This window comes from Aedes albopictus, chromosome 3 (genome assembly GCF_035046485.1).
Source record: "Aedes albopictus strain Foshan chromosome 3, AalbF5, whole genome shotgun sequence".
In the NCBI taxonomy this organism is placed as follows: Eukaryota; Metazoa; Arthropoda; class Insecta; order Diptera; family Culicidae; genus Aedes; species Aedes albopictus.
Genome location: NC_085138.1, coordinates 244,978,278 through 244,992,449, shown reverse-complemented (window position 1 = coordinate 244,992,449; position 14,172 = coordinate 244,978,278).

Here is a 14,172-nt window from a genome sequence, read left to right as displayed (position 1 = left end):
CCACTCCGCTGGACTCTACATTGCTGCTTGATCTATTATACAAGGCCTAGCAATTGCCTTGAGAAGGTAATTAGCGTTTCAAGTAAAGCTTTTTCGTCCCGTGTGAGCTACGCGGTCTTCTGTATTACAGACCCGATTCTTCGTGCAACATGTCGAACGAGCGTCGACTCAAGGCGTTGAGGACGAGACAAAAAAGCCTTCTTTCGTCATTCAATCTTATAAAGGTGTACGTAGACAACTTCGATGACGAAACAGATGCCCCCGAGGTCCCCGTTCGGCTTGAAAACCTCGTTGTGCTGTGGAACGACTAAAAGCAGGTTCAGAATGAGCTGGAATCGCTTGAAGAGCCAACTGACGAGCAGTTCAAGGAAAAGGCTGAATTCGAGACATCCTACTATCGAGTCAAAGGGTTTCTTCTTTCAATGAATAAAACTCCACTACCTACCTCGCCAACATCTTCTAATTCAAGCTCGCAATTCCATGGTTCTTCGTCCCACGTGCGGCTGCCCGATGTAAAGTTGCCGGTGTTTACTGGAAATCTGGACAACTGGCTAAATTTCCATGACCTGTTTGTGTCGCTAGTACATGCTTCGCTCGAATTATCCAACATCCAGAAGTTTTATTACCTTCGTTCTTCGCTGGCCGGTGATGCTCTGAAGTTGATTCAAACTATACCTATTAGTGCGAAAAACTACCCAGTGGCATGGAAACTTCTGGAGGATCACTTTCAAAACCCAGCCCGTCTAAAGCAAACTTACTTAGACGCGCTATTCGAATTTTCGACGTTGAGACGTGAGTCAGCATCCGAACTACACTCGTTGGTAGAGAAGTTCGAGGCAAACGTAAAGGTGCTGACCCAACTTGGAGAGAAAACCGAGTTTTGGGATTTAATTCTCATTCGCATGTTGAGTAGCCGTCTCGATCCTACGACTCGTAGGGACTGGGAGGAACACTCAGCGACACAGAACCAGATCACCTTCAAGGACCTTACGTCGTTCATCCAAAGGCGGGTATCCGTTCTCCAAACAATACAGGGGAAAGCTGTAGACACGCCAGCTTCCACTATTCAGCCGAAGAAGACAACATCTCGTCCAGTAGCTAGCCACGGTGCTAGTCAAATCAACTTTAGCCGAAAATGCGCCTTATGTTCCAATCACCATCCACTCTACATGGGCCCTGTCTTTTCTAAACTGGAGACCGGAGAGAAGGAGAAGGAAACTAGAAGACTTCAATTGTGCCGAAATTGTCTTCGGCCAGGTCACCAAGTACGCGACTGCTCGTCATCTACTTTTGCCGAAAATGTCGAGGCCGACACCACACACAGCTCTGCTCTGGAGATAAATCAGCTACTGCGAACTCCAGGACTGCAGAATCTTCCTCTCAGATGTCATCGTCAACTACAACCAACAACGATCAACCCAAAGCTTCCGTTTCCGCCACCGTCAACGAACCGACAAGCTATGCGAGCGCTGGAGATGCTCACAGGAGTGTTCTTCTAGCAACAGCTGTAGTTAAAGTGATCGATGACAATGGTACTGTACACATCGCAAGGGCACTTCTTGACTCCGGCAGTGAGTGCTGCTTTATCACCGAGGCATTCTCACAATTCGTCAAGGCACAACGTAAGAAAATTTCCGTTCCAATATCTGGAATTGGACAAGCATCTACGTACGCTCGACATAAGCTTTCTGCGTCGATATGCTCCAGAGTCGGGGACTTCTCCACTTTGGTTGAATTCCTGGTGCTGCCAAAGGTCACCATAGATCTACCTTCAGCCTCGCTCGATACGTCCTCTTGGAAAATTCCTCCTGGTGTACTACTGGCCGATCCTAATTTCTGCGACAGAAATCCAATCGACATCATTATCGGCGCAGAAATATTCTTTGATCTGTTTAAGGTACCCGGTAGAATTCAGCTAGGAGACTCCCTTCCAACACTGGTAAACTCGGTTCTTGGGTGGATCGTTTCTGGCAAAACATCTCGCAGTACTCCGAATTCTCCAATTATTGCCAACGTAGCGACGCTTCCTGATGTACACCAGCTACTTGAGAGATTTTGGAAGCTCGAAGAAGATTTCACCTCTCCAAATCACTCCGTCGAAGAGGCCACCTGCGAGGAATATTTTCGACGCACAGTTAGACGTGACTCCGAAGGAAGATACATTGTGCGACTTCCTTATAAGGAAAACATTCTTAATCAGCTAGGCGACAACCGCAGCACGGCAGTTCGTAGGTTTCGAATGTTGGAAAGTCGCCTCGGCCGGAATCCCGTCGTTGCAGAACAATACCGTGGATTCATGGATGAATATTTGAGTTTGGGTCACATGGAACTCGTCCGCAACTATCAATCACCACCACCAACCTGTTATCATATGCCCCACCATGCTGTGACTCGCGAAGATAGCACCACCACCAAACTGCGTGTAGTTTTTGATGCGTCGTGCAAAACACCCAATGGACCTTCACTCAACGATGCACTAATGGTGGGCCCAACTGTTCAACAAGAGATTCGGTCTATTATTATGCGCTCGAGAATCCACAAGGTGATGATCATTGCAGACGCTAAACAAATGTATCGGCAAGTCCTGGTAGATCGACGAGATACTCCCTTGCAACGCATCGTTTGGAGACCATCGCCAGAGCTCCCTCTGAACACGTACGAATTGCTCACTGTTACGTATGGCACAGCAAGCGCACCTTTCCTTGCTACCCGTGTCCTGCAGCAGCTTGCGGAAGATGAACAAGACAGTTTCCCTAAGGCAGCTAACACGCTGCGGAAGGACTTCTACGTAGACGATCTATTCTCTGGCGCGGACACTATCGACGAAGCATTGGAACTCCGAGAACAATTAGACACGCTCCTCTCCAAAGGTGGTTTACAGCTTCGAAAGTGGGCATCCAATGAGGAAGCAGTACTAGAAGGTGTACCTCCTGAAAATCGTGCTCTTCAAACTTCCTTTGACCTTGATAGCAGTCAATGCATCAAGTCTCTAGGCTTACACTGGGAACCAGCATTGGATCAACTGAAGTATCACATCAACCTCCCACAGGAGTCTGCAGGGGCCACGTTGACAAAACGCTCTGCACTGTCACAAATCGCTCGCCTTTTTGATCCTCTTGGTCTACTGGGTCCAGTTGTTATCACAGCCAAGATTTTCATGCAATCCCTCTGGTTGCTGAAAGCCGACGACGGAAAAATCTTCGACTGGGATCAGGAACTTCCTTCTTCCATGCAAGTTACGTGGATGTCCTACATTTCGCAATTACCGCTCCTCAATAACCTACGAATTGAACGATTTGTTCTATCACCAAGGACGACGTCGCTTCAATATCATTTTTTCTCCGACGCCTCGAAGCGCGCCTACGGTGCTTGCTGCTTTCTCCGGTCAACGGATACATCTGGAGCAGTGAAAGTCGCTCTTCTAACGGCAAGATCGAAGGTGGCTCCTTTAAAACAGCAGAGCATTCCTAGGTTAGAACTATGTGGAGCCCTACTAGCAACAGAACTCTACCAAAAGGTAACATCGGCGCTTGAAATCCCCGGCGAAACATTTTTCTGGGTCGATTCGATGACGGTCATCAGCTGGCTAAAATCAACTCCGTCAACGTGGACAACATTTGTAGCCAATCGCGTGTCCAAAATTCAATTGGCTACGCAGAAATGCTCCTGGAATCACGTCGCAGGTCATGACAACCCCGCAGACTGCCTTTCTCGTGGAATTCCAGTAGAAGAATTCGTCAACAATCATCTTTGGTGGCACGGGCCATCTTGGCTTCAACAAGGTGTAGAGGAATGGCCACTCCAAGAACATTATCACACCGATGATGAAAACGCTTTAAAGGAAACCGTAAAGCGACCGAAACCGTCCTGTACTGCGTCTGCAGAACCAAGCTTCGTCGATCAACTGGTTGCGCGATTCTCCAACTTCGACCGGCTTCTGCGTGTGACAGCATATTGCCGTCGATTCATTCTGCGATGTCGTCGCCAGTTAAGCACCGAGTCAATGTCAAGCTACATCACCTCTGAGGAACGCAATACAGCCGAAGCAACACTAATTCGCTTGATTCAACAACAATGTTACCCCGAAGAATGAAACAACCTGGAGCAGTCCAAGCCTGTCTCATCGAAGTCTCGTCTGCGATGGTTTAATCCATTTCTCTCTGCTGAACGACTTATGCGGATCGGTGGTCGCCTTAATCAAGCTCCACAGCCCTACGACAGCAAGCATCAGCTAATCCTGCCATCGGCACATCCGTTCTCAAAACTCCTGATTCGTTCCTGTCACGAAAAAAACCTACATGCAGCACCACAACTGCTAATCAGCATTCTCCGATTGCGATACTCACAGGGGCCAGAAGCTTGGCCAGGTCCGTCGTCCACAACTGTATCACTTGCGTTCGAGCTCGTCCAAAAGCACTGCAACAATTTATGGCCGATCTTCCATCATCTCGTGTAACCGCAACTCGACCCTTCACTGTTACTGGAGTGGATTACTGGGGACCCATATTTTTGCAACCGGCACATCGCAGAGCAGCACCGCGCAAAGCCTACGTCGCTGTCTTCATTTGCTTCTCCACTCGCGCGGTGCATCTGGAGTTAGTCACCGACCTGAGCACACCGAAGTTCCTGCAAGCATTGAGGCGGTTCGTTTCACGACGTGGATTATGCAGTGATATACACAGCGACAACGGAAGGAATTTCATTGGGGCTTCAAATGAACTCCGACAGCTGATTCGTAGTAAGGACTACCAACAATCCATGGCTAGGGAATGTGCCGACAACGGGATCCATTGGCATTTCAATCCACCGAAAGCCTCTAATTTTGGTGGCCTATGGGAGGCTGCAATCCGATCCGCACAAAAGCACTTTATTCGCGTTTTGGGAACCCACACTTTGCCTCACGACGAAATGGAAACGCTGTTAACCCAGATTGAATGCTGCCTCAACTCTCGACCAATTGTTCCTCTGAGCGACGATGCTTCCGATTTCGAACCGCTTACACCGGGTCACTTCCTGGTAGGATCCTCTCTAAAGGCCGTTCCAGACACCGATTTGACCGAAATTCCTTCAAACCGTCTTCGACTATGGCAACAAACACAGAAGTTATATCAGCTTATCTGGAAACGATGGCAGGCTGAATACATTTCAACACTCCAACCTCGGACGAAATGGTACACGTCTCCTGTCAACATTAAACAAAATCAATTGGTGCTCCTTCGCGACGAAAATTCTCCTCCTATGTCCTGGCCGACCGCAAGAATCGTCGAACTGCACCCTGGGGCCGACGGAATCACCCGAGTAGTAACGGTACAAACACCAGTCGGCCGCTTCGTTCGTCCAGTCAACAAAATCTGCTTGCTGCCAATTCCTCCCACGCTTATCGAAACCACCGAAAACAACAGCAGCAATGAATGAAGCATCCTCGGTCACAAAACAAAGGCAACAACATTCCACCGATTCCGTCATCTCGTAAACCAAACCGCAAGTTCCTGTCCAATGTCTCGAGTTTCTGATGATTCCAGTCCGGAGCACCTACAAATAAAGATTAAAGGTCCTTTTTTAAAAAGGACAAGGTAAGAACCTGTCCTATAACATAAAATTATGCCGTAACCCGCTACCGGGTCTTTTCTTCTCGTTTCCATGTTTGTTTACGTCGAATGCGTCGTGCGGATGGTGCGGATGGGAGCTGATGATCATCATCATTGAGTTTGACGTCTACGAGCCAAACGTCACCGCTTCATCGATTTCGTCGACAAATGGGATGAGGCAAATCTAGCGTAACTTCTGATTGGAGGTCATCAATGAATTCGACGTCTGAGTTATGCAACCGCATATGATCAACTGCAGAAATGGGATTTCTGAGGGGCCAGGATGTTCGAGTATGCACTCGAAAAGCAGCACTACGGCCATCTATGTGTGACATCGCTTCGACTGACAGCATTTTTGATCCCCAATAGTCGATCATGGCGCGCTGCGATAGGCTGCGTTTTTGTTGTTATTTCATCTTCCGGGACAACCTCATCAAGATGGAGAAACCACGAATATAAAAGGCCATCCATCATCATCGAATACCTCTTTCTCTACGTCAACCAACTATCATCGTGAGCGAAGCAACGAACCGGTCATCGAGCGAAGAACTGAACCAAACTATTCTACTCAGTGAATTTGAATTTGTTAAATTTAGTTAGTGATTAGTAATAAAGTGAATTTAATTAAGGACTGTAGTAAGTGAAATAAAGTGAACTAATAAATACTTACCTTTGAACACCGCAAACGCCATAGTGAAGTGTGAACCTGAAAAGAAAAGAATAAACTTACCTTGGTACTAGACTGTGTCCCCGTTGTGCTGATCTAGTGGAAGAAATTTAGCACAGAAATTAGTTTTGAATTATCTGAACGCTGCTCATTGCCACTGAAATAACAAGATCTAGAATCGAATAACAAAAAGCTGAGAAATTCATTAAGATACACTAAGTTACATGTCTTTCAAATATGTAGTCATATAATATGGTTTCAAGTACTCTTTGAAAGACCCCGTTATTGAAACGTGCAATCAAATCCAATGGCATCCTACTAGGATGTAGTAGCTTTCATTTGGTGCTAAGAGAATTGAAATCGGTGGACAGATGGCTGACAAATCCATTAAGACACTTTGTCAAACTTGAGAGTTGCCAATTTATATTATTCTCAATTATGCTCCTTACACCCGGAGCGAGAAGGGTAAAAAATAATGTTTTGATGTGAATTTAAATCATCAGATTCTATTTGGCTTCTCTCAACATGTTAATAGGTATACACAAAATATTGAAATTTTAGAAAAATATGAACGTACGAGCAAGTATGTGAATGTTACTCATATGCCATGAGCGGCAATGAACAGCTCTAGTTCATATGGGTTTAAAAGTTATAAGTTTTCAATGGCTAACAGAAGTATTTTTCGTGTAAATTTAACTTCTTCTTGTGTTAAATCTAATGATTATATTCAATACCCACCAAAGTCCATTACTTCAATGGATTCCATAGAGGTGATCAATAAATTTCGATTGCAATTCCCGTTGTTGTCAAGTTCATTGAAATCACATACGTGCCGCGCCCGATGGCTCCCGAAGGCAGCAAAGTTAAAAGTGAAATTTAATTTCACAACTTTCCAGTTTGCTTCCCGTCTGCAGAGTTCACAGTTCCTTTTTCCATTCCTGGTTGTTCCCAGCTCATCGAAGTGCATGGGACCACGTCGGGAGACATGAAATTAGATTTTCGTATTACTGCTACTTCCGAGTGCTCGAGTGTCAAAGTTGTGTAGCATCAGGGGAGCTTGGTATGTAGGTGTGTCGTACGACTTTCCATTCCCAATTCCAGAATGAAAGCTCCCCCACCACAACTCCTAGTCCCTGTTCCGGGAGCATGTCTGGAGCTTTCAACTAAGGTTTCTGTTATTTGCTGAATCAAGTAGAGCCGCCGGTGGCGGTGCCTTGTAGGTTTTATACTATTTGCTGTTTTTCGGTTCCAGCCAAAGCCGTGTTACTCCAACGCCAAGCCGACCTAGCGGCTGTTGGTTTGAGCGAAATGAATTTCTTCCAGTCTAGCTGCTCCGTTTGGTGCAGCATTTGCGCTAAATGACTTCGTTAGAACACTGCAACAAAAGGGCTTGTTCTCCAATTTTCCTGCCTGTCGTTGTCGTCGTCGTCGTCGCCTGGTTTCCGATCCCCAGTTTCCACTAGGAAAAACTCAACGTCAAGGTTTCATATTTCGTTTCGCCGAGTGTCTTATTCTGATCACGTATTCATTAGCATGACGTGTTTTGCGCAATGTATAGGAACACAAAAATGAGACAAGTTTTTTTATTCGTGACTTAAAAGGTGGAACGATTCCAATTTTCAGGATAAAATCAGCTATCTCTTGAAACACTCGTCAATCCAATGTTTAAGGCCTTTCTACGAAAAGCTTATTCTTCCTAAGCGGAGCAACATCTCAATTATCTCGTTAATTGGTTTCCTTCCTTCGGGGTGATTTCGGACTGTTGCCTTTCCTGCCACATAAAAACCACATCCAACCCTTGAAACTTTTCGCTCGAAAGTTCAACCATTTCCCGTTTCCGATTTCTTTAAATGTTCGTCATATAGCATGGCAGCTCAAGAGAAATTCAAGCCAACAATGTCACAATGGGAAAAACGGATGCAAAATCGTAACTTTTAGAAGCCGCTTGTTTAGAACATGTTAGGTATGCAAAACAATAGCAAGGAATTGAATGGTATGGATTTCGCTTTATGTAGTCCAACTGTTCTATTTTCTCCCATCGTGCTCTTTTTTTTCATACATACATTTATTTGCCCAACATCACATTAAACCCTTTGAAGCCAGCAGGATTAATATGACCTCGGCGATGAAAATGAGCATAACAAAAGCGGGTTCGAGGCCAGCGAGTCTGAGACAGCAATTGTTAAACAATCCGATTTCAAAAGGTTAAGATAAGACTTAAACAACACACAATACTCCACAATACTCGGTTTGGTGGCTGCTGCACTCCATCTTCGGTCACGCTCAATACTCGCCAGGCTACGCTCCACCTTTCTTGACACCTTCTTGTACCAACCGAATCAGTAGAGAACACTAAACTGTGCAAAGTTGTCCGGCATTCTTGCATCAGGCCCTACCCATCGTATCATATCGGCTTTGACCACCTTCTGGATGCTGGGTTCGCTGTAGAGCGAGATCGTGATTAATCCTTCTCCGCTACACACCGTTCTTCTGCACACCACCGAAGATCGTCCTTACCACACGTCGCCTGAAAACGTAGGTTCCCCTCGAGCATGATCCATATCTCGTGATTGGAGAGGACCACCGGTCTTATTTGCGTTTAATACATGATGCATCTGATGCGGGGGTGTATCTTCTTGTGGAGCCCGTAGTGGGCACGACTTCCACTGATAAAACGCCTTCGAATTCAACGACATACATTGCTGTCAGATCATCCAATCATCGAATACGGACTTCCAGTCTTGAAGAGCTGCGGCAAAACCCACCATTTGTAATCCAGCCCCATTTGAAACTGCAGCTAGTTCAAAATAAGTTTCCATGGGTGATTGATAACACTCCTCCGAGAATGAGAACATCCGAGGTTCACCATCTGATCGAAATAAAAATACTCAATGAGTGCTTTGATGAGTCTATCAATCGGTACAAGCTACTTTGCCACAACTCTAATCAACAGGTTATCCGGAATCTCGTTCCCAATCCCTTGAATATCTTTTTCCTTTCCTTTCTTTTGTCCAAAATTAAAATATAGCTTGCAGCATCGTAGTAAACCTTGCATTTTGTAACTGACAAATAAGGCACAAATAAATTCATTATTGTTCCAATCACCAAACGAAAGGCCAGCATTCTACATTTTGGCGATTGTAGGAAATCAAATCGGAAACTCGGAATGGCTTGGCCGATGGTAGGTAAAATCGGAGATGATACATGGAATACGGACCCCAAGGTGTTTCCTGGATAGGATTTTGATTCTGGTTCTTTTAGGGATCAAGATGATGACAAGTCACAAAGGAGTGTCGACAGCGCAGGTTTTTGGATAATTCGGCAGGTCGTGAACGTCACAACTGTGCAACGCAATAAAGAGGATAAAGACAGCGATATCTTCAACCTTTTCCATCTTGGACCAAAGCGAACCGTACGTGTAGAAGTTGGAGGCGTTCCAGATCCGTTTGTAATCGACACCGGTGCAGACGAGAACATATTGAGCGAGAATGATTGGTAGACACTGAAGCAAATTGGATTTACAGCGTACTCGGTGCGAAAGGGAAGCACGAAGGTATTCAAGGCATCATATGGATCCAACAGTCCCTTGATAGTCCGAAGCGAAGCAGACACACACGTGATGATCAACGTCAGCAACATCGACACTACCTTCTATGTCATCCTTGGTTAAACGTGCTTTCTTTTGTCCGAAAATACTGCAGGTACGCTGAGATTAGTGAAGTTTTTGAGCACTGTATACAGCAATAGTTCCCCCTGTTTTAAAGGTAATAATTATTCATTTTTTTTGAGTAATCATAGAGTTTGAATTGAATATTTTATAATTAAAACTTAAATTGATAAAATTGATAAAACTGCACCTTCAGGTCCGTCAAAGTTTACGTCGTATCCCTTTTGCTCGTGAGAAACTAACTATGAAAAAGTTAAAATAATCATTGGAACACGATATTCAATTAATAATCGATTAACGAAACATCTGAGTGTGTTTCACCCATGCTTATGAAGCGGAAAACCACATATGAAGTTCGAGAGGCGTATAAGGCTATTGTCAGAGAAAACCATCCACTACCTTCACTCGAACAAATAACTAAGAAAATAGGCGGAAACAAAGTGTTCACGAAACTTGACATAAAGCAAGCTTTTCATCAAGTTATGCTTCGTGAAAAATTCCGTTACATTACCACCCTCATATCTCCTCTGGGATTAATTCGATATAAGAGATTGATGTTTGGTTTATGTGCGGCACCAGAACTGTTTCAAAAAGTTATGAACGTTATTTTTGCTTACTTTCCTTGGTTGATCGTATTTATCGGTGATAGTCTGATTCCTGCTAAGAATTTAGAGGAATTGACTGTTAAAAGACACGGACACCGTCTTCAGCCAGTGGCTGTACAGACTGATCGAAACTTAAGGAGCAACTTTAGAGAATACAAATATGGCTACCACAATGGCCGACTTGGACCCCTACTCACGTTTTCAAAAGCACCAGTCTTGAAAATGCGTAAACAAAAGTGCTCGATTTGGAAAAGCTGCCTCTTTTTGCAAGTGAACAAAGCCAGGATAAACAAGTACGACTTGGTTCGATGCTTCGTTTGTCAGATTTGTGCCTCTAAAATTTGTATGCAAAATAGCAATGGGATTTCTCGATGTTTCACCTTAAAACTAGATAACGGTCAAGCACCAGTGGATTCGAGGAACAAACATTTCTTGCGAAAAGTTTCATCACTTGGAGCGGGAATTGAACCCTCACCCCATGGCATGGTACGGATATATGCATGGTGACGCTAATCGTACGGCCACGGTGCCTCACGTAAAGACCAGAATGGTGTATGACCAGCTGTTGCCAAGTATAATGCCTGATGCATCATTGAAAAATATTGCAATTGTTTACTCAGAGGTTGTTTCAGGCCATCATCTACTCGTTGTTACTGATTACTTTTCCCGATATGTAGAAACTATTCTGATTCAATCGATGACGGCAAAGAACACTGTGATCAAACTAAGAGAAATTTTTGCCAGGCTTATTTCTTTCTGTTTGAATCACAAGATATATAATATAATATTATTATTCATTATCAATTATCAAATCTGTCGGCGATAATGGTTAATCTTTTTGCATCAGAGGAATGTTCACTGCAATGTAAAGTATGTTAAGGACAAACGTCTTGAAATCCCGTTTCAACAGTGTATCAAAACTTTAGACGCACAAATCTCAAGAAGCAAGCTTCAAACAGCAATCCAATTTATTATTCTGTTCTTGCTCACTTGTAATAAGCTTAAAATAAGAAGCTCAGGTGCGCTGGTTTTGTTTACGAAGAGATTTGTGCCCTCGAAATCGTGAGTAGGTGCCAAAGTCGGCCATTGTGGCGGCCATTTTGGGATTCTTACAAGTCTGTCCTTAAATAACAGTAAAATAAAATGTTTCTCCAAAGTTGAAGTACATTTAAAGCAGACCACTTGAGTTGTAAGAAATTTTGTAATAATCAAAAGAAAATATTAATAAACAATAATTTTGAGTGAAAAAAGCAGCGACTTCTAATAGTTTTGATTTTGGGTTCGTTTTTCCCACTGTGCATCTCCCGAGTCTCTGGGAAATCTATTCAAATTTTAAAGTATCCTTAAGCCCTCTTTGATCCCTTACCTTCGTCTCGCTTCATCACTACTCTACCCTCGCTGAACCCAGCGGACATGTCCGAATTCCTCTCGCCACAAGCATCGGTTTATTTGAGTATTCATTGAGAAATGCCCGCACTCTTCAGCGCAAACCGCAAGACCGCCCGAAGAAACGCAAAAGCGAAAGTAAAACATATTTCTATTCCGGGGATGGAAAACTTTTGCTGTGTCCCCAACCACCCTGCCCTGCTAACTGTTGGCTGCAACAACCTCTTCGGCTTAAAACTTTTCTTCAATTGGAACCAATTACGCGTTAAAAACCTTGTTCCGAATGAGTGGCCCGTAAGACGTTACGAACTTTCATGCTCGATTTTGTATCAAATGAGCAGCAGACAGAGCCACCATTTAGCGAAATAAAATAAGTCTCAGCTTAGCTGGTTTAGAAGTTTGTTATCATAATGCACAATGCTTAACTGGCTTCGCTGCAGGAGCCTCGAACTGGAGCGGAATTTATAAATTAAATGTGATTTTAAATACATGAGCGAAGAGTCATCGACATTGCTCCATAAAGTAGAACAATGCAGCAAAAGTTTGGCGTCCGAACTAACCAACAGGATGCATAAAATAACAATTATGGATATACTAATATGAGGCAACAGTATGCAGTACCGTCACAGCTACCCGAACGGAGACAAAATTTTGCTCTTTCATAATTAATTTTGTGGCATAATAATTATCAAGCTTTGATGTTTCCGCCACGCCGGACCCATCGTTTGACGCTCTAAACGTAATAATTGTTTGATGATGATATAACGCTTTGTTGTTTCCTGCGTGCCTACCTATGTGGATTAAATAGTTGTGGACGCTGCTGGTAGCTTCAGGTGAGTTCTCTAATAGAGATTTTGTGATGGGGGAATGTGCCCCCTCTTCTTTAACTATTTCATCGATCGTCGGTACAGTAACAATAGCAGCAATAAAATTGCATTGCATGCAAGGATATCCAATACAACGCGTAAAGCATACAGGGGATGGCCAAAATGTTTGGGATAGGCAACTTTTTTTTCTCTCACAAAAAAGTTCAACATGCTATAACTTTTCATAGAGCCCATCAAAATATCTCAAATTTTGACTGTTTGTCAACCTATTATATGTGCATCATTGGTACAAATTTGGGCTCGATTGAATAATATTTCGCAAAGTTAGAACCGTTCGGGAAAAACACCTTTTTTTAGACAACTCATTTTTGAGCTGTCATGTCTCGGAAACCAGTGAACAGAATTGAATGAAATTTTGAACGTACACTAACAATATGTAAATGCTTCACAAACTATTGAAACATAACTACTTTTTAAACGTTGGAAAAAGTTATCATAGATTGGTACTTTTTGGATTTTTCTCGAAAAAATGTAATTTTTTTACATCAATGTCAATAAATTTTAGTGTTGATATCCAAAGATTTTCCACTTCTGTTATCAAATTATCTCTAATTAGATATATTAGAGCCTATTTAGATTGAAGGAAGAACACATTTAATAATTTTTGTGTGGTATTATAAATTTTACTTATTTTCCTCTATACGGGTAAAAATTTCAACCCGGTATAACTTAATTCACCGTGAGAAAATATTACATTTTAAGACGTCGTATTAAGTATCAATATATTGTTGATAAACGTTAAAAAATTCATTCAATTCGGTTCCCTGGTTTCCGAGATATGACTGTTCAAAGAATAGTTGTCTAAAAAATAGTGTTTTACGAGAATGGTTCTAACTTCGCGAAAAATTAATCAATCGAGCCCAAATTTGTACCAATGATGCACATATAACAGGTTGACAAACAGTCAAAATTTGAGATTTTTATATGTACTCTATGAAAAGTTAAAGCATGTTGAATTTTTTTGTGAGAGAAAAAAAGTTGCCTATCCCAAACATTTTGGCCATCCCCTGTACTTTATGAAATTCCAGTCCTTCTGTTGACAGGGGCTCCTCGTTTTGTTACCGAAAAAGCAAGAGGTTTCTCACTGAAGCAGTTCCGACAGTGTTTGAAAGTAATGAAAATATCAGGTACCGTAATCCGGGGTAACATTGATCAGAATTTCCGATCTTTCTTGAATAATTCTCTTGTTAAAGCAAACGTTACATGTCTTGGAAGGCAAGTGTGGATTTGAACCGGGCAAGTAAAACTGAGACTAACAATTGATAATGTCTGTATTTGTTGAAGGTTTGAACAAGAATAAATTACTGTGTGAACATTACAAATGTCTTCAAATAACAAATGACTGCTGCGATTGAACAATCTCAGGTTGATC